Genomic DNA, 22,601 nt, shown 5'->3' on the forward strand with positions numbered 1-22,601 from the left:
CGCAAGTACCCCGGTGCGAACTGCCTTTGATAGGGCGGGGGGTGGATTGTGGCGGTGGTCGTGCAGACAAGACACAGGAAGACTCGTGAATGGAGACACACTTATGTGGATTGCAGGGGGGCGTCCAGCGTGAGGGAGGATGCTGGCCGGAGACATGTGGTGTGACAAGACAAGGCACAGGAAGACTATTCAATGGAGACACACTAGATTCATTTAAAAAATCAAAACAACCATTGTTAAAATATATGTTGGGTTTTATTTTAGATCTTAATTTCAATTGAACATAAATAATAAACATTACACATTGTAAAGTTCCGGTTGCAGCACATCCAGGGAAAATCCGCGGTATTGTCCACTGTCGCTGGGGAAATGTTGGCTAATGGCAAGTACCGCACAGGCAGGTATTACTCTCCGAACGCGGTGTCCGAGCCTCCCGTGAAGCCACCAAGTGAAGCAACGATAGGCCACCAGCCTGTACCACCTGTGAAAAAGAAAGATGCAAACTGTATTAAAATGACAAAACTTTCTTATCAATGTCGATTCAGGTAAAAAATGTCATTCTGCTTTGAAAAAAATTCTATCTAGAAAATGCACAATATGGAACCAATTTACATGCGTTCGAATGATATGTAGATGTAATTTTATATGTGGGAGACGACCATGAAATAGTAGTGGCATCACTGACATCACAACCAGAGTATACTTACTCGTTACTCGGATTACGCGGACGAACAGTGCCGCGAAGTTCGTGCATAAGCACCATCATCATCCTCAACACGGTCCGTGTGAGGCAGGCTTCCCTGAACTCTGGCAGCTCGGTGATGCATTGCGGACTTGGCTCGCCTTCCGAAATGTAGGCCAAGCACCCGGAATTTTCACGGCAGCAGCAGTTCTCCTCCTCAGTTGGCATTAGCTTGCACCGATTGCACGTGCACCAGGTGGAGACGCCGTCCATGCGACATGGTCCAGGCTCTTCATCCGTTGACTGGTCCTCCCAACTGCCGTCCGAATCCCCATCGTTTTCGCGTGCTTGCCTTTCCAGTAGTTCCTCCTCTGTGTACTCGGGCTCGTACATATACGGCATTATTGTAGCCATTGTGTGGTAAAGAAAGTAAAATAATTTACAGAGATGGTACAGGTGTTCACAAGGCCTAAAAGCGGCGAAGGTAGCTGACCAGAGCACAGAAATGAGTCACAGAATACTCAAAGTAACACAGAGAGAGTAATGGAATCGAAAATCTGCTGCTGTGTGTTGTGAAACGGTGTGTTTATACTTATTGAGGAAAGAGGCGTCCTGCCATTTCCATGGCGAAACTTCATTAGCTGAGGCGCAGCGATTGTTGACACGAAACGTGCTTTGGCGTTGGGAAATGGGCGGTACGCGTCTACTGATGTCAGGCTCAGGGGCTGTATTGTGAGATGATCTAAGACCCTGTGTACAGCAAAGGAACATCGCGTGCCTCAAAACGAACTTTTTGGAACGTGAGCAAATAAAAATGCAAATCGCTGAATATTCTCTAAACATTTGATGTCAAATAAATGTACTTTACCAAATTTACAATCTTGCGGTTTGATTTAAAAGTACAGTTTCATATTCCGAATTGTGGCGCGCTGTGTTGTGAGCTGATCTGTGTTGGTTTCCGGGTTCTGTGTGGAGTCGCGTAGAAGACGCCTGGGCGCGTTTGCCTATGCAGCACAGTCACGTCACGGATAGAGGCGGGGAATATGAATGTTTTGATAAAGTCTGTTTCAGGGGCGGGGGATATGATTTAGTGCCGCAAACGCAGGTGAGCCAGGTCGATGGGGGGAAATGATAGGATTATCACAAAATGGCGGCTGATTTCGAGTGCGTTAATGGACGAAAAGTCAGGTAAGGTCCATAGGAAAGTTTTCTACGATCTACCGATTTATGCTTAAAAACACATGGCCGAACCGTAGGGACAATAAAAAAAAAGTCCCGGAACTATCCTTTAAGTGGGTGTGATGATGATAATGTCTGCAGTGCAGCATTGCACATTTATTTTATGATAAACTCGAGGAAATGTTGGTAGATCAGGTTGCGTGCCTATTCACGCGGGATCTAATAGACATATTAACAGGAACTGCAGGATTGTGTGGCATGGCAGCCCGACTAATTGAATAATTTTCCTTGGACGTTCACTTAACTGTGCAGTAAAGGAGCTTAAATGTCCCCAACCCATGGAAAGAAACTGTGAGTGTCAGGTGCAGAGCAGATCACATGCAGAGGACAGATGTGGGTTACATTTACAAACAAAGGGCTGGCTCCTGGCTGGCAATGCATTGCTTCGGGGGGCAGACGCACATGGGGTCAGAGATCACGGGGCACGATTATCTTACCTAGTAGTGCCAGTCCAGACTGCCTCATGGGGTCTCTCTCCTTCTCTCCTGCTGTTGCTGGCTCCCTGTGTGCCTGGGCGCCGGGCTGACCTGAGCGGAGGCTGTACTGCACCTTGGACTCCGAGGTGGAGGAGCAAGTACTGAGCCGGGCGGCAGTCGGGCGGGCCGGTAGAGACTGTGCCTGGCTCTGGCTGCCAGCCACACTGCGGTCGGTGTGGTGCCCTGTGTGCCCACTACCAGTGGTGCTGCCTAGTCCTACTGCTGCACACTGCCCAAGGGCCAAGGCCTGCTGCTGCTGTGCTGGACGGCGGGTGTCACAGTCGGGACACGTGTCGTGTGGGTGGCTGCCGCTGGCCAAAATCATGCCAGGGCCTGGAAGAGGCCCAACTTTATCCTCTTGCTCTGTCCGAGAGAGAGAGTCACGTGGTAGACCACTTGGCGTTGCGTTTGCGGCACAGAGTCTACTCAGCCGTCAGCCGCATCCCTAGCCCCCAGGCACAAGTTGCTTTCAACCTTGCAAAGTGCAAAGTTGAAAGCAACTTGTTATTATGTGGCATGAACTTCTTGGTGGGGACAGGGGGCAGCCCACCCCCAGGGCAGCTCCCAGCCCAGCAGCAGACACAGGAAGCAGACAAGCCAAGCCAGTAGGTGTTAAATATTTAGCACTTGGAGCGGGGCAGCCAGCCGGCCCGAAGCGAGTACGGCAGCCCCGGAGTCAAGTGGCTGCAGCCTGAGGCTGCCTGCCACGCCTTAGTCACGGCCGCCGGCATCCCCGGCCCTCTTGCCATTGATGCATTGATATGCATGCATTCATAATATGAATGATGCATGCTAATCAAATCATCAAAGCAAGGTAACAACGTGTGAGTGTTGTTACCATGCTTTGAAGATGAATAATTATGCTGCACACAGCTCAGCAGACAGCAGCCTCAGCCCCGCTGCAGCACGCCCGCTCGCCCCCTGCAGAGTGTGTGCCAGTTACTTTCTGCAAATTGTAATGGCCTGGGAGATATGTCTGTGATTTTACTTCAGGGTCCGGGGAGGGACCGGATAGACGCCATGGCCCACGGCAGTACTAGTGACGGCCGCACACTGCATCTTTCACACATGAGCAAGCAACAAGTCAACATCAACAATGTAATTAAAAAGAAAAATGGTCCAGCTTGGGCCACGCTGCGCCGCCCACAAGAGACATGAGTTGAGTTTTGACGTGAATTTTTTTTTCTAAAAATGTTTACCCGGAAAAAAAACGGCCCTGGGGTGGCCTCATGAAAACCAGCCCCCCAAGGCCTCAAAGGTCTTCGGCCAGCAGCCGATGGGCCGATGCCGCCAGTCCAACCGTGTCAGTTTATGTTTTAGAGTTAGTAAAAGTTATGACTTTGATTTTGAATTCAGGGTTTTCCGGTTTACTTGTGAGTTTTAAGGAGCCTGATCAAGCTGCAGGCCATATTAAGCTATGTTATCTGTGACAGAAAATTGCTTGCATTTATAAGTGGCTTCTCATTGATTTGCGGAAGGTTTTGTTTGATAATTCTGATGTTAATGGGGCAATGGGAAGTTCTTTTTTGTATCTTACTGTATTTGTTACACATACCCTAGTACTGCTGCATATCTAAAGATATGTGTGGCAAGAATTGCTAGAAAGTGTTTATTAGGAAAGAAAACGGATTGAAGAACTAGTCTATGCATTGAGGTGCATGCTATAGAAACACTGAGTATACTTGCTCCAGGGAAAATACAAATATGCTCACAAAGCAGTAGGAATGTGATTTTTGTTACAATGGTTTTATAACATCTTTGGTGTTTTTAAAAGAGTTTTTATGGTAATCTAATAATGTGTGTGTTTTACAAAGAGTTTTTATTCTGCAGTGCATGTTACTGTATGGTTATATATGAGAGTTATATATGAGAGAAAATAGATTGAATTCATTTGTTCTTTGTTGTTCTTTTAGTGCTTAATTTGTAATTAAAATATGTGTCGGAGCTCAACATTTTTCTTTGGCAGCCAGCAGTGCTTTAAGACATTCCCTAAACTGAAGAAGGCGGTTAGTTTCGAATCTTGTGAGTTTGGTAGGGTAGCAGATCAAGATTCTTTATCAATAATAGATAAGGGACATTGTGGTCAGCAGTACTGCAACTTTCATTGACACAACAACCAGACAATGGAGGTCATTACGAGGTCCGGAAACAACGGTGCCGGTAAGCTTGCCGGTACCGTTGTTTCCAGACCGGCAAACTACGAATTCTACAAGAGGGTGCCATTTCGCCCACCAGGTCTGACCTGGCGGGTGGAAAGGCAACCGCTCACAGACCTTGACGGATGCACCGGCACCATTCATGAATGGTGCCGGTGCATCCGAAATCCCCATTTCCATTGAGTCCAATGAGACTGGAATGGTAATGGGAGCAATATTTTCCGGCGCCTGGCAATGAGGAATTACCGGGACCGCCGGCGCTATAATGCCCCGTTAAGTCCCCATTGCCGGGCGCTGGAAAAAAATTACTCCGGCACGGCTATCGCCGGACTCATAATGAGACCCAAAAAACGTGAAATTCAACTATAAAACTTTAGTTGCAGAGACAATAAGGTGAGAACTTAATGCAACAAAACCCCTGAAATTCAGCTAAGGCAACCTTAACATCGCGCCCCCTGTTGTGCAGCCTGTGACTATAATGAAGACATCACAGATGACATCACTGATTAGTTCACGCGTGACATCATTAATTACATAATCTTTGACATAACTGATGAAATCACAGATCACTTCACTGATTAGATCACTGGTGACAACACTAATTACATCATATATGACAGATTACATCATCAGTAATGGCATCAGACATAACATCCTTTATAAATTAACTCATGAAAACGTTGATTATCTTAATTGCAATTTAGGCTGTGGACCTGGCCAATCTTCAATTTAGGCATTTGAACATAGCTTTAAAGCTCAACTTGCTACAAATATGCAAATTTGGTATTTCAAAGCTTCCAAAGACTGATAGAGCAGAGTGCCTAAGTTTCCCACGGTAATGCGTGAGAAAGTGACCCAGTCCTGATTATGTTTGTAATTGTGAGACGTGTAGTTTTCCTACATTTCGAATGGGATAGAAAAAAATACAAGTACCAGAATCAAGGGGGGAAAAACAGGACTGGATCGCCTTCTCATTCCTGGCCTGTGGAAGCTTGAGAGTTCTGATAGTTTATTTGCAAAATACACATTTCTCAAATTAAAGTAACCTTACAATATGTAAATCCTTAGTGAAACATGTTAAGCCAAAGGAATATTGTTGTAGTTTCATTTTCCACATCTTGAAAGGAAAAGCTCGCGCTACACGGAAAATGGCATTGCAAAGTTCCGATTTTGAGTTAACTTCGCCGGCATTTTAAGATTCATCCGCCATTTTGATTTCTACTCGTGTGTTCTTCGTTCTAAAATGATGGACTATGTTTTCGACTTGCAACCACACCTTCCCACCTTTGAGTTCTGTTAATGTTTAGGCTGTCCGAGAGCCAACTGTTTAGACTGAGCAATGAGACCTTGTGCTTCATATGAGCTGTTGTTTAAGTGTTGTCTGCGCTCACAAGACTCATCCTTGCATAAACATTGGGACAATGAAGAACAAACCTTGAGCATATGCATTGGCCGATCTGTATTGTAAAGGAACTTAGTACAAGACTTACTGCGGGATCCGAGAACATACATCGCTATTCTGTCTTCATGGAAATGCAAACCTATGTAATCCTTTGCATAATATTGTATAATCTGTATGTGAACTAGGCACGAACTCTAGACCATGAATTATTAACATGAAGAGAGGCGGGACAATATTACACCAATTGTATAAAAGGCACAAACGTTTAGATGTCCAGCCTCGCTCACCTCTCTTTGTCGGCTGGTACACACTGCGAGGTGTTGGGGCCAGATAGCTATCTGTTTCGCTTTGTAAACTGTACAGTAATAAAAGATCTGTGAATCTTTTCAGCCCGCGATTGGTGTATTCCTTTGTGGTACTCAGCCTCGATATTTCTTTGTTCTTTCAAAGTTGCAGAATGCAAAATAATGCAAACCTGAAAAAAGCCTTCCTTTTTCAGAACTGTACTTTTCTTACTTTAAGAATAAAAAAAAAAGTTTTGTAGTAAAGTCACTAGGATAAAGATTACATTTGTGACAAACGACCAGCTTGTTGTGCAACGTTTTAAGAACATTTCACTATCCCTATGAATCAATCCGATTTTTCCATGTTTTCTTGTGGAACTTTAAATATCTTGTAATTGTACACCCACGTACTGGGTAAGCCAGCTGTTATGAGTCTCTCATATGGAATAAAGAACCCATCAGGTAAGACAAATGAGTAATCGAAAGGGTGCTATATAAAAGACAAATACAATACAATACATTAGCACCCTCAGCGGTGGAGGCAGCCAATCAGGTGGCTACGAACGCGGCTTGAACCGCAGCTGTAAGCCCGCGCTCTAAGTGCCTCATGGCTAGCTCCTCCCGCTGCTATCTTCCCCCACCCACTATCCCTTTTGTTTCTTTGTTTACCCCACCACTTACCTTATTTCACTGCGGCGGACCTCGTCGATGCAGCTGCACCTTCCTCTCAGCTTCCCACGCCTGCCATAGAAAGGGAAGAGGGGCTCCGTACGGGGCCCCGCCTTCCTTTTCCATGGTGGCCATGTTAGGAAAGGATTTTCCTTCCTACAACGGATTGCGCACCGGGTCCCGTTGTAGGAAGGAAAATCCTTTTTTTAGCACCCCGGGTTGCTGCTTTGGTAACCCGGGGTGCTAATGGCCTTATGAACCCGTTCCACAGGCAACACCGGAGGGTAACGGCCCTGGGCCCACGTTAATGTCTTGGCTCCGACTGTTAACTAAGCCGCGGCACGTTACTCCCCAGTGTTACCCAGGCCACGATAAAGGGCAGAGCTGTGTGCAGTCAAGGAGCTCAGTTCAGCTGCGAGATGTAATGGCATAGCTCTCAACTCACACGCTTTTGGCAGGTGTTACCCGCCTTGTAAGGAGCGGACTCACCCGCCAAGCCTCCTGCAGGCCCATTTATTTCAATGGGCCTCTCACCCGCCAAAAACCAAATCGGGTTTTTTCACCCGCTTTTGCGACACAAAAGGTTGAGAGCTGTGTAATGGGCTTTGCTGCAAAGTCAACAAGCCCCCTTTAAGCAGACTTGGCAACACTCCCAGGGCAGGTCATTTTTCTGGGAAGCCTCTCACCCACCCCCCTCAATCTCCCCTGTGTCATGGTTGAAACCTCGAGCAAGTTATGGTTTTCCCCCATTGAATTGTGAGACTTGCAGGCACATACTTATAATGAATGAAACGAAACTACAAGGACTGGCTAAACGTGTCATGCATAGCATAGAGTAACTTGGCAGCTATCTCATACAAACCCCATTTCAGAATTTGCCTATGAGAATAGTTGCTGGGATGATTTGAAAGAGAATATGGCTTTTGGTGGCCGAGTGGTTAAGGGGTTGGATTAAATAGCCCAATGGGGTGTCCTGGCGCAGGTTCAAATCCTACCTCTAGCGAACCTTTATACATTAAAATCCTACTTTTATTGCAGCAGAACATTTGCTTCTGTCATTGTGCATAAGAAAACCCCAAAGTGCGAATGCAAGTGAGCAGGCCAGCAGTATGTCGTCGATGTGTGCGGTGCATAAGAAATATAAATTAATGTTTTTTTTCTAAACAAGCAAAAGCAGCGGTTGCATATCTGGCGCGATGGCGGCGAGCCGGGATCCAGACGATCGCTCACAAAGCCCCATTGTGGCAGGTCCTGCTCTTGTCCGGAAAAAGCGACGCGTCGCCTTTACTTTCTGTCGGAGTAACCACCGCCTTTCCTTCCCTGTGCTGAGGTATTATGAACGCCGTCTCCGAAGCAGAGCCCGGCGCTGATCCGGGCATTCGACCCCCACCTTCTGATGACATTCACGGCTGCTAAAGCCTGCGTTTTTTGTGTGTCGGGAGCTAGTCCACTACTAATAGTATTCCGCCTGTTACTTTGTCATATATGTATTCTATATATATATCCCAATAAAGCAACGCAAAAACGCACATTCCGTAACATGTTTCATTGTAAAAAAAAATAAAAACACAGCAAAAAAAAAGACAATTGCTTAGGGGACATTGAAATGTTTTACAAAACGTGGAGATGCCGGGGATTGAACCCGGGGCCTCATACATGCGAAGCATGCGCTCTACCACTGAGCTACATCCCCAACTGAAAAAAATGGCAGTGGTGATCCTCATATTACACGAGCACGCGCATCTTATAATGCACTATTAACTTGTGAGGGCTATCACAAGAGATCACAAGAGAAGGGGAAGCAGTCACTGAAAGGGCGGCGGGAAACCATCCATTTGGAGTCTTTTTTTGCAGGCGCGGATCACGGATTTGCAAGATGAGGCAGACGGGGCTACTAGCATTCAACGCCCAATGCTTAACAACATTGTAAACGTCGCGCATGCTGAAATACCCACATTAAGACAGTTTCCTAGATACATGATTCAGAAGTTCAATTACGTTACAGGTAGTGACCATCATATTCATACAATTGTCTTTTTTTTTAGAAAGTTGACCTCTCCCAAAATACACATTTGTGTGCAATAACAAATACACCTGGATTGAGTTAAGCGTTTATATAAAAATAACTGATAAACCTTTTCTCCATCAGTTCAGGAGAAATCAAATAACAGTATGTCATTATGGTTTACTTACACTTATCCACTACGTGACAACAAATAAAGGTTGCTTGAGTGTCCCCAGAAAGTCTGTAAGAAACACTCATCTGCATTATCTTCATCCATGTCCCCTTCCTCGTCCCAGTACTTTCTTTGGAGTTATCAACCCTTGTTATGGGTCAATGGCATGCTGTGTGGGGACCCTTTAAGGGAAACACCTGCGTGACAGGAAGAGAAGGGATGAGAGTAAAGAGGGGATACTTACAGAAATAAAGTTGTTGAATCCATTCCTGTCCTCCCTGTGTGTTCCTCTGTTGAGGAGAAGGGGTGAGAGGCAGGCGCCTTGGGGTAGACCAGTTTTCACTGGGCGTGCAGTGGAGAGAAAAGGGGTGGGGGTGATTTGCTGTCTGTTAGTGAGGAATAAAGCAATCCAGTTGAGTGCTGAATCAAGAGAGTGGCCAGAAGTGAGCGTGGGTCCTGTGCAGGCCCGGCTCCAACCTCTGGCCCCTCCTAGAAAGGAGGCCATGTCACTGGTGTTATACACCACTGGTAACCGAGGGAGGGCTGGGGGTGGATGTCACTCTAAACATTCAGCAGTAACCTCAGCGAAATCATTCTGAGAGGCTGAATTTCTGGAGGCCCAGCCAGGATTTGTTTTCTTGTCCTAGACAATGATTTATTACCCACAGCCATAAAAGTACAACTGACCAGGAAGATGGAGAGCCAGTCACACCTCTAAGTGAGGTAGCACAATTATTCAAGCAGGCTGCTACAACTATTTTCTCAAACCTAAAATCACAATGTTTGTTTCTGTAATTTAAAGTCTGTTTATTTTTTGTGGGAATATAGTGTTATTTCACATCATGCTTAAAGGGATAGTCCAGTAAAAAATGTTATTTAAAAAATAGATAGGCAATATAAAAAAAATAATACTAGCACAATAATACAGCTGTAGGGAGAAACACCGCGGCATGTAAACACAACCGTGTTGTGTTTCTGCCTGCCTTGGCTTTCACTTTGGGTCTCCGGTGCTCCCCTGGGGGAGCACCGGAGACCCAAAGTGATAGCCACAGCAGGCATAAACACAACGCGGTTGTGTTTGAAAATGCTGTGGTTTTTCTTTCCGAGTTTCTCAGGCTCCTAGGAGCCGGAGGAGCCTGAGAAACTTGGAAAGAAAAACCGCAGCGTTTTCAAACACAACATTGTATTTATGTTTGCGGTCACTTCAAAAGCGACCGCAAACATAAATACAACGTTTTTAAAGCTGCGATTTTATCCTCCAGCCGGAAAACTTAGAAAAAAACCACAGCTAGTGCTTATTTTTTAAAAAAAAATAAATAGCACTTACCGAGATTCAGCTGCAGCTTTCCTGCTCTGGTCTCCGGTCCGCGTCCTCCGAGTCCAGGCACCAATGAAGGAAAAGCCACCCAGCGGTAGCTTTTGTTTACTGCAGCTGGCTGGCTTTTCCTTCATTAGTGCCGCAAAAGCAAAAGCCAGCACAGGCGGGCATTCATTTCACAAAATGGATGCGCCCATGTGCTTGCTTTTGCGAATTTTGAGCTTGAATAGCTCAAAATTGTCCATAGGAAGTTTAAAAAAAAATAATGCTAGCAGGGGCGTTGCTAGGGGGGGGCTAAGGGAGCTATAGCCCCTGATCTTTTGGTTGTAGCCCCGGATAGAATCTCAGGAGCTACAGCCAAAAGACTAGCTAGCCCCCAGTCCCAACAGTTCGGACATAGGCTTAGCCCCGGGTCTTTTCCAGACCTAGCAACTCCCCTGAATGCTAGTATTATTTTTTTTATATTGCTTATCTATTTTTTAAATAAAATGTTTTACTGGACTATCCCTTTAATAAAATGGTTAATTATATCAAACAATAAATGACAGGTTAAGTTGCTTGAACACAGATTTCTGTAGAAGGTGCGTCAACTGACTTGGGTCCCTGAGAAATTCCATTCAAAATATATATTCTGCTGCATTAACTACTTGAGTATAAGTGAAAAGATAAGGTTGGTAGTAACAAAAATGTAATTCTATAGGGGACAGTGTAGTAAAATCAAAAAGTGATAGATGCAAGGCTTTGAATTAAAGATTTCCACTACCGTTGCTCTTCGCAACATTCCATGCCATAATTCTGTAGTATGTCTGTGCGATTAGAGAAGGAGACAAGCCATTAGAAAATGGCTTTCGGTGCTGCCACCAAAAGGTGCAGTTCAATCTGAATTGCCAGGCCATGTTCCCTCTCCACTGAAACACAAGCAACCACACACATGTTTAGGCCCTGTGGTCTAGCAGTTTGGAATGGCTTCTGACATTAGTGACAGGGCTAAGGCTGATATGCAAACAATGGTATGAGAGGCTGGCCAGAGCAATGATGGGGGTTCTAATTTATTCAGAGACTTTTCACCTATTAGATACAACCAGAATGCATTATGTGGAACGCAGATAGGATGGCAATAAAATGTGAGGAGAAACACACATCCTATGGGTGTGTCTGGTCATTTACCCACCTAACGACTAGCCATGGCTATGTCAATGCCTCACCACCAAAACCTAACCTTTCTAGAACTCTTTGAGAAAGCTCTATCACAATGTAACACCAAATGTGTTGCTGTATAGGGCCTGCCAGTGTTATATCTAAGCATTCTTTTGAGTGCTTAATTACTTAATTGCCTCTGTAAATGATCTCCTTGTGTAGTACAATTCTCTTTGTTTTCAGCCAGTTAATTATATAAGCAATATATTTGTCATTGCCTCTGTGACATGCACCGAAGTCCTGTCTTAAACAAGCAATCACAAACCCAGTGGTTTTGGCTTGCGTATAGGTATAAGCAGACATTTGCCAGGCAATGCCATCATATGCCCAGTTACTGGCACCATTTTCCAGCTGTTCCCATCTTATGGCCAGGTGGTACCTTTATGGCAGTGCTTGGCAAATGCCTATCCATGCCTAATCAAAAGCCCAAGCTGTGGGCTTTGCCAATGCACGTTGGCTTTCATTTGTCTCCCTAAGTGAATGTGTATATGCCCAGATGTGGGTGTCTTGCTTGCTACGCCTAGGGAATCAAGCTGCACCTCACTGAGCTGGTGCAACAAGGCCCTACCTGAAAATGATAAGGCTAGGTTGGTAAGTATTGACCAGTTTCAGATCTTCTCATGCATACTTACCAGTGGGGTACTGACCTATATAGAATGTAGCTTTGTTTGGAAGCCAAGTCTACTCTGACTGAACATTTCATGATTCAACCTGATAAGTACTAACTTGATAACCTCATTCTGTTTGAGTAACTTTACAGAGTTTGCATGCAAACAGAATGTGTGTTGTGGGGTTTGTTTGGAAAGTATGACGTAAATCCTGGGAGCTGGGTGTTTAGGCAGTGCCGGAAATGAAACATGAACACCCGTAAAATAACAAAAAAGAAGAGCGTTTTCTATAATGTTGTGGGCAAAGTATAAAAGGTGTACATCTTTTATAACTAAAAGCAGTATTTAACTATTTTCTAAAGAGTGCAATCAGAGTTGGATTTAACATTTGGGCAATGGACACATGCCAATGCCCCCCCCCCTTTGTCCCACTGTTCTACTCTCTCCCCTCAAATACAAACAGCCAGGGCTGATCAGGCCCACCCAGTGAGATATTATCTTTTTGACGTGTCTCAGAGACAGATTATTTACAACAGGTAGTGATTAGAGATGGGAAAAGGTAAAAAGGCAGTGACCATTGCTGTGGCACTTAAAAAAAATATATAGGTTTTTAAGAAGCTATTTAAGTGTGATTGTTGGGTGATTAGTAAGTAAGGGGATACAGAACAAGCTCTGTGAAAAACCTTGTCATGCATTTCACGAGTAAGATTTTTTGTAAGTTCTCATTAATTGCTATGCTGGAGCTTGTAGGCTTCTATTCAGGATGGGGAAAATAAAGTTACAGTCATAGGGGATCTTTTTCCAGGTCAAGCGGAGTGGAAGAAGTGGCACTGAATGCATGTAGCTCTACTTTTTATGAGCTGCAGGATTTTGCATGATTTGACAGGTGACGTTGGAGAGCAGATCGGACTTAACAAGGTCCCCCTAGCAAATCGGATTGGTATTCCACCAGCATGTATTTTTACGTTGGTAGAAAACCAATTGATTCCTATGGGACCTGCTTAACTTTTACACCTGGAATAAAAGCGGGCAGAGTCCAAAGGAATCCATTGTGGATGGCTCCCACAATCGTTAATTGAAGAAGTGATTTGCACTTTGCCAGACAGTTAGTGGTAAAGTAAAGAGTTAAGGCGATTTTATCCTGTGTTTTACTCTTAACTCGTCCAGCACTTGGTGGAAACAATTAAAATTAATGAATGGCCCCTTTTGCAAAAAAAAAGTGTGAACAAGAGAATTCTGATCTGTGCAATTTAGGATTCAAAACAAAATGCCCCCCATCCCCCTAATCTGTTCATCAACATGTTTCTACAGTGATGAATACATTGTCAGGCTGGTGTATCATGTGACGTGTGCATTTTTTAAGTAATCTGTATAAAATGTAGTATTATTTTAGATATTCAAAGCCAAACTTCAACACATATTTGTACCAACTTGACTTCGGAAGATGTGTGGTCAAGTAGCTACATTTCCAGCTAGGCTCAAATTATGTCTTTAACACTTGACCAAAGTGTGTGATCCTGGGCATATTTTTCTATTTCACTATGCCTTATCTGTTAAAATGAGGTGCCCCTAGAAGTGATTCAGTTCACATTATAAGCTATTCCAGAAAGCCTTACTCATGGTTTAATAGATGGGCAGCACAGGGATTAGGACACACACACATCTAAATTTGAAAATCGCTGGGCCACATTTATTGAATACAATTGTGTTTCAATAGGAAATCAAAGTAAACACATTACACAAATAGTCATCATTGACAATCACATATTATATAACCAGTATGTAAACAGTATGTACCAAACAATGATGTACAGGGGCACACCCCACCAGGAGCGATACCAGGAGGCCACAAACCCCTCAACCAGTACTGTATGCCTCCTGATGAAGCCCTTACAGCCCTAGCACTCCCTTGCACTCTCAACTCAATTAAAATGTGCTGCAAAAATGCAACAAAAAATAATATTTTGTGTTCAAAATGTTATTTTGGACATGAACCATTGATGGGAGACATTCAGAGTGCGACTACTGTGGGGGTTCAACTGGAAAGGAGGAGGGTTGTGGAATGGGTGGGTGAAGGGAGGATTGTAAACATGTGTATGTTATTGGAGGATATGTTGTGCTCGAAATATTGTTAAGATCAACAAGACTACTTGTATTGATAGAAGTTTGAAAAAAATGTAATTTTGTAGGAAACAAAATCTCCCATTCCTTGCTTCAGTGTTCTGGGTGGGCGGTTTATCTTTCACAAGAGGGAGGGAGCACAAGCATCTCCTCTGGGGCCTGCTGGGAGTAGTCACAGTGCTCAGGGAGATATTGTTGGGCGGACACCATCTGAGATGGTACAAAGACTGGGACCTCACTGTTCAGCCCTCTCAGAGGAGGAGGAGAAAGAGGAGGAAGAGGAGGAGGAGGAGGCGGCATCACCCTCAATTCTCCTAAGCCAGTCCACGAATGGCATACTGGGTGCTGGTGTAAATGGGTGGGAGGGGAGGTAAATGAGAATGTGGTTAGGGCAGCTGAAGGAAGGTGACTGGACAGTGCAAGGTGAAGGAGGATCAGATATAACAGAAAGGGGAGAGCAGATGGGAAGGGAACATAGGTAGATTGAGGTTGCAACACTATCTTCCTTGCTTCTCTTTTGCTATGTACAGTTTATCTGGGAAGACATTTTTTGCTGGATCACGGATCTGGGAAATTTGTATCAACAGCAGCACTTTGTTGAGGGTTCTCCTTACCCACACCCAATGGAATGTGGGCCCCCCTGATCACAACCCTGGCCCACCCAGATGCAAATTCCTAGAGCCGGGCCTGGTCCTGTGATATACTGGGTAAGGTTGCCTGCCTCTAGACTGTCAACCAGGGGTAGAGTCATGGAGTTGATGGGCATGTCAAACCATATATTGAAATCCTCCATTAGGGTGTGTGCAGGGTGGTTAACTAATGTGGCCGCTAGCAAGTCGCATAGGCTGTTGGCGAAACGGTTGTCATATCTGGGGGGATTGTAGGTGAGTAGGAAGCTGTGCGAGAGAGTGGGCATGAGAGAAAGTTAGACTAATGGGGAATCGCATAGAGCTAAGTGTACAGTAGGGGCTCGGGGAGGTTACACGGGAGAGTGAGGTGTCGACAGGGGCTATTGTGCGGAGAGGGCAGTGCATTCTTCAGCTTTAAAGTATATTGAGAATCAAATGCCATCTTAGATAGTAGCAGCCATATTGACATCAAGGCTTAGCTTTGCGCTACAGCCAGGGCCACAGGCCCAAGCCACACACATGGAAATAAGTGTATGCATGCGGGAATAGGTTGTAGCATGGTCACCAGTGAGAAAAGCCATACCTGCAGAGATTCATAGACCTTTCATTGTCTTATTTTGCCAGCATTCATATCCAAGAAGGAATACACCCTGCAAGGCCACAAGGGGGTTGAGAGTGCTCTGCGAAAAGCGATCCCACGAGAAGGAGGGAACAAGCCGAGATGCCCCATCCCATACCCTAGCATTCCAAGGTACCAGTCAGTCGCAGACCACCGACCATGAAACTGTTAGACCCCCAATTGATCAGGAAAGATCAGAAAACAGGGACCAGTTGCCTTCACCATAGGTCACGTGATTTGTGCTGCGAGGTGCTGGTAGGGGTAAAACACATGTCTAAAACGAGGGTAGGGAGCTTTGGATGGGCGCCGAAGTATCTGGAATAGAGCTGGTGTGTGCGATGCAATGACCTCCAAGTATCCTCTTATCCCTTGTCTGCAGTACCAGGTGCACATTTCTCAGATTTTGGTTGTATGCCAGACTCTAATCCACCAACCCCGTCCTCACCTGAATCTGTTAAGATGTCAGAAGAATCGTCTGTAATAAAGTCCTTTCTTCGGAGTCTCCAGGAGTCACTGGGTTTATTCTTATGTTTCTTTCCTTTCTGTTTGGTGAGGTGAGGGTGGGCTTCACTTTGCCAGTAAGGCGCTTTTCCTGGCAGCGGGGACCCCAGGGAGCCCACCCCAAACCAGGGAAAAGCCTTGCCGAAAAACCCTAGCAGGTTGTTTGCAGTATGATCTGGGTGTGACTACGAAGTCCAGAATGCACTGCGGCGTGATGGAATTGCAGAAATCAAATACTGGAACACCAGCAGCGAGGTAATCCGGAGTATCCGCTGATATGGATCCTGAACTGGACCATATGGTCCATACGGAGTAGCAGTAGCCACAGACAGAAGAACTCCGAGGATGGAGCAGCAGAGGAGTGAGGCAGAAGGAAAGCGCAAGCAGAATAAGCCGTGCTGAGGGAAGCGCACGCAGAAGGAGCCGCGCTGGCGGGGAAAAGGTAGGCTCGGGTCGAACACAGCAGGAGGATAGCGGCCAAGGCGGAGAGAAAAGTGAAGGGTAATGTCCGCCTGGGAGCAGAGAGGAACGGAGCGTTGGAGAAACTCTTTCCGAAAACGCTGGAAGTTGCAACGCGTCCGCATTGGTTACTTCCGGGATTTTAAGTTCTGAAAGACCGGAACATCAGGAAGACTAGAACGCGCATAGCGTTCCCAAAGAGAATTAGTCCTTTCTCCATTTCCACCTTCCCCATAGTTTCCATGGCCGGCGAGTCATGACAGTATGACCCCTTCTCGGAAGCCTACCTCCCGGCTTTCCTGGATGAAGGCGATGAAACTTCTGCAGTAACCGAGGTGCCTTAATGTTCTGCAGAGGTTCCCACGTGCTTTCTGTCCTTGGACATCCTTTCCAAAAGACCAAGTACTGTAATCTTCCTTTCTTGTACAGGGAATCGAGGATGTCGGATACTTCATATTCCTCAGGTATCTCTATCGCCTTTATTGAGGGTTTCCTTGTTTTTCAGGAATGGGGGTCCTTTATATAAGGCTTTAAGAGTGAGGCATGAAAGACTGGATGTATCCTCTTGAGGTTTGCTGGGAGTTCCAATTTATAGGCCACTGGATTGATCTTGGCTGTAATACGAAAGGGTCCTAGAAACCGGGGTGCAAACTTCCCTGGATGAACCCTTCTTGGTAGGAATTTAGTAGACAACCAAACTCTTGTTCCTACCTTCCATTGAGGGTTAGGGCCTCGTTTCAGATCTGCCTATCTTTTGCAGTCCTGTCGAGCCCGCTCGAGATTATAATAGGATTCTCGATGTATTCTTTGTAGAACGTCTAGTAGATGATCTACTGAAGGAGTGTTAGTAGAAGATAAACCGGGGAGCGGGATGTGCTTCGGGTGGTAACCATATGTGCATTGGAACGGACTCATACCAATGGAAGAATGTCTTGTGTTGTTATAAGAGAATTCAGCCATAGGCAGTAGATAGAACCAGTCGTCCTGTTCTTGGTTGTAGAAACACCGAATATACTGCTCGAGCGTGGCGTTTAAGCGTTCTGTCTGTCCATTGCTTTCCAGGTGGAACCCAGATGAAAGGTATCTCCTAATTCCTGATGTCTTACACAGAGCAGTCCAGAACTTGGATGTAAATTGTGTGCCTCTGTCTGAGACTATGTTGTTTGGGAGTCCATGAAGCCTAACCACATCTCTCAAGAAGACTTCTGCCGTAGCACTGGCCGTTGGGAGTCCTTTTAGGGGAGAAAAATGAGCCATTTTGCTAAAAGAGTCAACTGTGACCATTATGGCTGTATGTTCACAAGAAGCCGGCAAGTCCACGATATAATCAGTGGAAATGTGTTGCCACAGACCTTTCGGAAGGGTCTCTTGTTGTAAAAGACCTAAAGGTTTGTGGTAGGAGTATTTGTTCTGAGCACACACAGGGCATGTACTCACATATTCCTTCACATCCTTGCCTAAAGAAGGCCACCAGAAATGACGAGATGTCAAGTCAATCGTAGCTCTCTGACCCCTGTGTCCTGCTGAAGGGATGTCATGGCACCAGTACATAACCTTTATTTGTAAAGGTCGGGTAGGTATGAATAAAGCGTCATTTTTGAAGAGAAGACCCCCCCTTCTTGTTCAAGTCGGTTCTTGGATTCTTGTCTTTTTGCTGTATGGTCTTTACCTGTTGGAGAAACGTGTTGATAGTGTTGACAAATCTTTTTCCTGCCAACAAGAGTTTGTGTCCTTGGTATCCTCCTGGATCTTCGGCCGAGCTTCGTGAAAGGGCGTCAGATAAGGTGTTGTCCTTACCAGGTAGATACAAGATCATGAAGTCATATTGTGAAAAGAAATAAGCCCACCGGGCATGTCTGGAGTTGTGACATTCCATCTTTTGTAATACTTTAAGATTTTGATGATCGGTGCGGACTAGGAAAGGAATGACAGATCCCTGGAGAAGATGTCTCCATTCCTCACAGGCTTGTCGGATTGCCAAAAGTTCCTTTTCTAATACGGAATAATTCCGCTCGCTCTGACTCAAGGTTCGAGAGTAGGAGGACACCGGATGTTCTAAGCCGTCTTCCTTTTTCTGTAGAAGTGCCACCCCAATGGCTCCATAGGATGCGTCTGTTTCCACTATAAACGGCTGTGATTGGTCTGGTTGTCTAAGGATAGGTGTCGTCACAAAAGACTTCTTCAATTGTTGGAAGGCCTGGTCGGTGTTGGAGTCCCAAACAAACTGTACTCCTTTCTTTAAAAGATTGGTGATGGCTAGGACCATATTGGAGAAGTTTTGGATGAATTTCCTATAGAAGTTCGAAAGGCCTTAAAATCTCTGTATATCCTTGACGGAGGATGGAACAGGCCATTTGGTGATCGCACCTGTCTTAGTTGGGTCCATCTGTATCTTATCGGCAGATAGTATAAACCCTAGGTAGGGTACCGAAGATGCTTCAAAGATGCATTTTTCAGGTTTTGCTAACAACTAATTTCTCCTCAATCGATGTAAAACTTCAGTGACCTGGATGCTGTGTTCGGCTAGAGTGTTTGAATACACGAGGATGTCGTCCCAATAGACAACCACTGAGGAAAAGAGCATATCGGCAAATACCTTGTCCATAAAGCGTTGAAATTGTGCAGGTGCATTAACTAATCCAAAAGGCATCACTCTGTTTTCATAATGTCCCAGAGGTGTGCGAAATGCCGTTTTCCATCATCTCCTTCGCGGATTCTTAGGAGATGATAGGCCCCTCTCAGGTCCAGTTTGGTGAAAACACGGGACCCCTGAACTGCTTCGATGATGTCTTTTATCAAAGGCACTGGATACCTGTCCCTTACCGTTTGACTGTTTAGACCCCTATAATCTATACAGGGCCGTAGTTCAGTGGTTCCTTTTTTAGAGATGAAAAAGAGGGGAGCTCCTGCTGACGAAGTGGATTCTCTAATGAGACTGTTCTCCTGATTGATGGTAAAATATTCCCTCAATGCCTCTTTCTCGGGTAGAGACAACGGAAACATTCTTCCAAATGGGATGATTGCATCAGGAACCAGTTCTATCCTACAGTCTTCTTTACGATTGGGCGGCAGGTTACGAGGTTGAGTATCTGTGAATACATCCATAAACTCCTGATAGTGAACAGGCACCATTCTGACTCCAGTCGATGCTGGGCTTGTGTTTTCTCAACCAGGGAATTCCTAGTATTACAGGAAAATGAGCCGCCCTGATGAGATCAAAAGTAAGATATTCCTGATGGTTGGCTATCTTGATCCTTACATCCTGTGTTTCATGACTGATGGGGCCTGAAGTCAACGGGGTTCCGCCTACCCCTTCCACTGGTATGTATCGTATCTTTGGGCATCTGGGTATACTATGTTCACTGGCCCATTTGTCGTCCACAAAATTGCCAGCTGCACCACAGTCCAACATGGCTAGGCACTCAACCGAGTTTCCTTGGTTCCAGTCTATCTGAATCTTTACCACCAACAAACTGCAGAGGTCTATGACCGAAGGCTGTGCTAGGCGACAGGGATTCACAAGGTTCACCCCTTTCCTTACCCTGTTTAAGGTTGGGGTCTTTCGTTTCCCTGTTTTCTGAGAGGGACTTCAGGACAATCATGTAGTAGATGGGCGTTTGAACCACAATACATACAAAGCCCAAGATCCTTTCTTCTCTTGCGTTCGCTGATTGAGAGGGGACCTCTTGCTGATCCTATTTGCATTGGTTCTTCCACCTGTTCCCTTTCAGGTACTGAGGAGGGGTTGGGCGTCGGGACGAATGTGCGTGGTCTCTTCTTTTCTGCCTGCCGTTCGGCCATGCGGAACTCAATTTGTAGAACCAGGGATACTAGTTCTTGGAAGGAGGTAGGTCTAGCTACTCTCGCTAACTCATCCTTGATGTCTTCATGAGCCCTCTTCGGAAGATGGCTTGCTGTGCTGACTCTGGCCATCCGGCCTCTGCGGCTATTCTTTGGAATCCAGTGACGTAGGTCTGTATATCTGAAGAACCTTGACAGATGTTTAATAGGTTTTCGTAGGTGGAATACATAAATTCAGGTCTTTCGAATCTTTCCCGAAATCTCTGAACGAAAGTAACATAGTTAGTGAGGACTGGATCAGAAGCCGTCATCAGATGAGTGGCCCATGCAAGAGCATTCCCTATTAAATTGGAGATCAGGAACCCCACCTTAGTTCTGTCCAATTCATAGGTTTTAGGGCGAAAGGTAAAATGGACTGTACAGGCATCCAGGAATGCTTTCATCTTCTTTGGATTGCCATCATATTTTCCACATGACAGTGAGATGGGTGGCAGTTCACCTCTGTTATCGTCTCGTTGTGGAGCCTGTTGTCCAACCTGTTGGACCTGTTGTCTCAATGCAATATTGTCTGCTCTTAGCGACTGAATCTCAGCCGTTAGAGCCTGGATGGCGTTTACCATTTCTTGGTATTGTTCCAAGGTGGCCATTTCCGATTGGCGCTGCAATCTCTCCGATTTTGGTTGTATGCCAAACTCTAATCCACCAACTCCCTCCTCACCTGAATCTGTTAAAATGTCCGAAGAATCGTCTGTAATAAAGTCCTTTCTTCGGAGTCTCCAGGAGTCACTGGGTTTATTCTTATGTTTCTTTTCTTTCTGTTTGGTGAGATGAGGGTGGGCTCCACCGGAGGCCACTTTGCCAGTAAGGTGATTTGCCTGGCAGCGGGGACCCCAGGGAGCCCACCCCAAACTAGGGAAAAACCTTGCCGAAAAATTCTGGCAGGTTGTTTGCAGTATGATCCAGGTGTGACTACGAAGTCCAGCATGCACTACGGCGTGATGGAATTGCAGAAATTAAATACTGGAATACCAGCAGCGAGGCAATCCGGAGTATCCGCTGATATGGATTCTGAACTGGACCATATGGTTCATACGGAGTAGCAGTAGCCACAGACAGAAGAACTCCGAGGATGGAGCAGCAGAGGAGCGAGGCAGAAGGAAAGCGCAAGCAGAATAAGCCGCGCTGAGGGAAGCGCACGCAGAAGGAGCCACCCTGGCGGGGAAAAGGTAGGCTCGGGTAGAACACAGGAGGAGGATAGCGGCCAAGGCGGAGAGAAAAGTGAAGGGTAATGTCCGCCTAGGAGCAGAGAGGAACGGAGCGTTGGAGAAACTCTTTCCGAAAACACTGGAAGTTGCAACGCGTCCGCGTTGGTTACTTCTTGTATTTTAAGATCTGAAAGACCGGAACATCAGGAAGACTAGAATTCGCATAGCGTTCCCAAGGAGAAGATCTGAAAGACCGGAACATCAGGAAGACTAGAACGCGCATAGCGTTCCCAAGGAGTCCTTTCTCCATTTCCACCTCCCCATAGTTTCCATGGCCGGCGAGACATGACAACATTAGACTAGGTATAGAGCCTGTATTGTTTTTTTCCATATAATGACCAATTAATTGTAGCTTCCTGGCTGATGACGCGCGACGAGAACCCCACGTGGAAGAAGATGGACAGAAGGGGCTGGTACCAATGGCGTGGCATACCTAATGGAGCAGGTAGCCTATGTATAGGGTCTCACTAACTAGCCATTTGGATTTGTACATTATGTAACTTATGTCACTGATGATGCTGTGTGCTTTTTAAAATGTTGCCTGTATCATTTTTGCCAGAACGCTCCGTGGCAGCAGAGTGCTTTCTGGCTATTCTTTATTTTTGTGAAAATAAAACTTTGTTCTCCTTGCAAGAGGTGTGCTGGGCCTTTTTCTGTAGTGGGTTACATTGTTTGTGGTGTCAGCATTGAGGGGCTTCTCTATATTTTTGCTGACCCTGACTGGATTCCAGTGACCCCCGCAAAGACGGAGGCTTCCAGCCGCATCTCTGTAGGTGCCGCGCCCACCTACAGTGACCAGTCCCAAGCAGGCAACACGTAGTGGTGTACAGGAGCCGTTTTACCAGAATTCCTGTCTACTCTTTGGAGCCAGCGCAGCTCCTAGGAGGGTGCAGGCCGTTATTGGGACCCTGTGACGGAGGAGCTCGGGTGAACACGCAGATGTAAGTACACCTCTTGCGAGCGACAACAACAGGAGTAAAAGTGAGTAGGGAGACGTA

General features: G+C 45.7%; 1 non-coding gene across 1 annotated transcript; it reads right to left on the minus strand.

Annotated features, from left to right (window-relative positions):
* Window positions 1-8,529: 8,529 nt before the first annotated feature.
* Window positions 8,530-8,601, minus strand: TRNAA-CGC (transfer RNA alanine (anticodon CGC)). The gene has a single exon. It is a non-coding gene; the product is annotated as a tRNA-Ala (tRNA).
* Between the last annotated feature and the right edge of the window lie 14,000 nt (window positions 8,602-22,601).

Source organism: Ambystoma mexicanum, chromosome 1p, assembly GCF_040938575.1.
Source record: "Ambystoma mexicanum isolate Mex_15411 chromosome 1p, UKY_AmexF1_1, whole genome shotgun sequence".
NCBI lineage: Eukaryota > Metazoa > Chordata > Amphibia > Caudata > Ambystomatidae > Ambystoma > Ambystoma mexicanum.